This window comes from Pinus tabuliformis, chromosome 2_1, assembly GCF_031772625.1.
Source record: "Pinus tabuliformis cultivar Carrire ecotype Pingquan chromosome 2_1, CPIR1, whole genome shotgun sequence".
NCBI lineage: Eukaryota > Viridiplantae > Streptophyta > Pinopsida > Pinales > Pinaceae > Pinus > Pinus tabuliformis.
In genome coordinates this window covers 792,034,875-792,038,423 of record NC_142299.1, presented here as the reverse complement: position 1 = coordinate 792,038,423, position 3,549 = coordinate 792,034,875, and positions in this window count along the sequence as shown.

Sequence of the window (3,549 nt, the reverse complement as noted above, 5' to 3'; positions counted from 1 at the left end):
TGTGGGTGAGAAAAGAGCAAATTGGATCACTGCTTTACAGGAATATGACCTTGAGATCAAGCCAGCAAACATTGTAAGAGGTCAAGGCTTCTGCAAAATGTTGGCCAGAGCATCGCAGATTTCTGAAAATTCATCTGAACAAGTACAACTGTATGAGGTAAGCCTAAATGATGCAGAATCATTATATGCTGACATCATTTATTATCTTAAGAACTGATATGATCCATCACACCTAGATCACACTAAGAAAAGAGCTCTGAGATTGAAAGCTAAACAATATCAGCTCATAAATGATGTTCTTTTTAGAAAGAATTATGATTCTGTTTTTCTTAGATGTCTTGAGAAAACTGAAGCTGGAAAAGTTTTGCAGGAACTCCACGACGGACCAGCAGGCGGACACTATGCTGGAGATGCTACTGCACATAAGATCTTACGTGCAGGATATTACTGGCCTACGCTGTTCAAAGACTCACACAGTTACATAAGGAAATGTCAAGTCTGCCAAACAACTGCTAGAAGACAAAAGAAGCCGTCCCTGCCACTACAGCCGGTAAACATCGAGTAACCATTCAGTCAGTGGGGCTTGGACATAATAGGTGAGATCGTTCCTCACTCTTCTAAGCAGCATAGATACATCCTCACGGCAACAGATTATTTTACTAAATGGGTAGAAGCAGTTCCTCTCAAGACAGCTAATTTTGAAAATATTATTGAATTCATAGATCAATTTATAATCACTGGCTTTGGATTGCCAATGGCTTTAATGTTTGATAATGCATCATACTTTTCTGGAAATGCAATGACTGAGTTTGTACTTAAAAGAGGGTTCAAACTGAAATATTCGGCCAACTACTATCCGCAAGGTAATGGGTTAGCTGAGTCAACAAATAAAAACCTAATCAGGATTATTAAAAGAACATTTGACTAGAACCAAAAGAATTGGCACAAAGCTTTGGTAAATGCTTTATGGGCATATAGAATAACGAAGAAAGCTTCAATAGGCACTTCTCCCTTTAATTTAGTTTATGGGAAAGAAGTGGTTCTTCCAACTCACTTAGTCATTCCCTCTTTGTCTTTAGTACAATACATCGATGAAGTATCTACTTCCTCCATACAACTAAGACAAATGGAAATAATTAAATTAGAAGAACAACGAGAACAAGCTAAGAAAACCCATGCTCATCACCAAGCGCTAATAAAATCTTCTTTTGATTCACGCATAATGACCAGAAAAAGTTTTCAGATGGGAGATTTAGTTTTGAAATGGGATAAGGCTCATGAAGAAAAGGGCAAACATACGAAATTTCAAAAGATGTGGCTTGGTCCTTTTTAGATTGTTGAATTCATAGGTCCATCAACATTTGTGTTGTAGGATTTAGTAGGTAGAAGGGATTCTTTGCCTGTTAATGGACAAATCCTTAAAATATATTTTCCATAGAAGATTATTCTTCTATTTTGTAGAATAGCTTTTCTTTTCTTTTTCATAATAAAACTGGTTGTAAGTGGTTACTACAAGTATTCACGGAAAAGACACCAATTCTCTTTCATATTTTGAGCTTTCGCTTGTATAAGTAGGAATTTTTTTTTGAAAATCTGATTTTTATTATTGACAGATATAGTTAAAAACTTTAGCCTAGATATGATACTAGTTTCAACTTCAAAAATTTGATGAAAGCAAACTTTAGCGAAGGAATTGTTTTATATCAACACAATGAAAGGTATCAATAGAAAAATAAGGCTTCTCTGAAAAACTGTTGTTTTCAAACTCTATTATTGTTGTCCAGAGCTTTCTTAAGGAAAAACAATGACTTCCTCCCCGCTAAAGAAAATCGCAGCATTCAGAGGAACAATCCGAGAAACACTATATCTCAAAGAATAAGAGGTCTCATCACGAGCCGGCTTATCATGATCACAGATATTATAACTTGCTGACTTTGCCAATACTGTCCACCAAAATAGGGCAACGACTCAAGATTGTTGCAATCAAAAGACAAGGGGTCTCATCACGAGCCAGATTGTTCAGCAAAAGTGTAAATCAAGTGAATGACTGTGTCATAATTTTGGCTACCAAACCAAGACATTGTTCTTTGAGAATAAAAAAGGAAAAAGTGTCGATGTGGATTTTTCTTCGAAGGTTGTAGATAGCCTTAAGCAGGATAAAGGGTCATTGCTAGGTAACAGGGAACCGTGTCGAGGCTATGGACGTCTGCTGGCAGCAGAGGCTCTACCTACGACAAATGAGCATATTTTAAAGCCAGCACACAGAGAAGACTTTATTTTATCTTTAAAAAGACCAAGTAGTGGCTGATATAAGTACAAGAACAAGCCTGAGGAAGCAAACAATTATAATAGAAAAAGGTTGAAACAAAATATCATTAATAGGATAAGGCATAATGTACTCTATCTGTCAACAACAAAATTTAGACTTATGAAAATTTTTCTGTTTTGGAAGTTAACATTCAATAGAAAAGCAGAGATAACTGATTCTTCCCAGTGAATCGCCATTGTTGTGGCCACCAACAACCCCCCTCTTTGTTTAGTATTAGCAATAACACTAAGCAAATGGGGACCCTTAATAAAAAATTCAAAAAACATTTTATAGAACTTTTTTGTATTCCACTCCTTGAAATTATGTCGCATCGCGTGGAGAAGATAAAACATCCCCTTATGAGCATAATAAAAACTGCGAAGAAGTGACGCGAAATTCATCGCATCGCACACATTAAGAAGCACTCTTAAATGAAAATCTTAAGAAATCTCTAACGACCGATGTGCGACGTCGCATATCGCAATATCGCATAAGCAGCACACAATGATTTAATGACTCATGCGATCTTCGATACTGCGATCTGGCGATATCTACGATCTATGATAAATGCGATCTGCGATCTGCGATAATCCGATATGAAAAAGCTTACGATGACACATCTAGGTAATGCAATGACGTGATGCTTCTATCGCCCATCGCAAATTTCCTCGGCTCAACATTCAAGAAAAGCTGTCCGTAAACCAAAAATTAGGCGCGCGCCTTAAAAGAAATTAATGAACATATGCCAAAGTGTTAATGAAGGACGGTTTTGTGTTTTTCGAAGAGTCAGTTCACGATGGGTGTCATGATTTTATACATTCATAGAGGTTAGAGCTTTCGTATCAGTATTTATTATCATTACTCTTTTCCTTTGCGTGAACTGCAGGAATGAAAAACAGGAAACATTATGAAGCAATGAGCAGGAAACATCTAAGGAAAAGGGGAAAGCGTCAATGCTCGGAGAATAGAGAAGAGATGCCTTCATGAACAGATGCCGCATGCAACAGAACCACAGACTCCAGAGTATCACTCAACAGATGCTGAGGTCGATAGGTGATTCAACATTCAGGGTCAGAAAGCTCACAAAAGCAGCATGTTTACAAAAAATCCTGAAACTTCTACCCGCTAAAGGAAAAAGGTGCTAAAGAAGGAAAACGCATCAGAAAAGCCCGGATCAACGAACAGAGGCAGTTTTCGATGCACGATTAGCGCCTAGCGCTGATCGCGCATCGCTAAGAAAA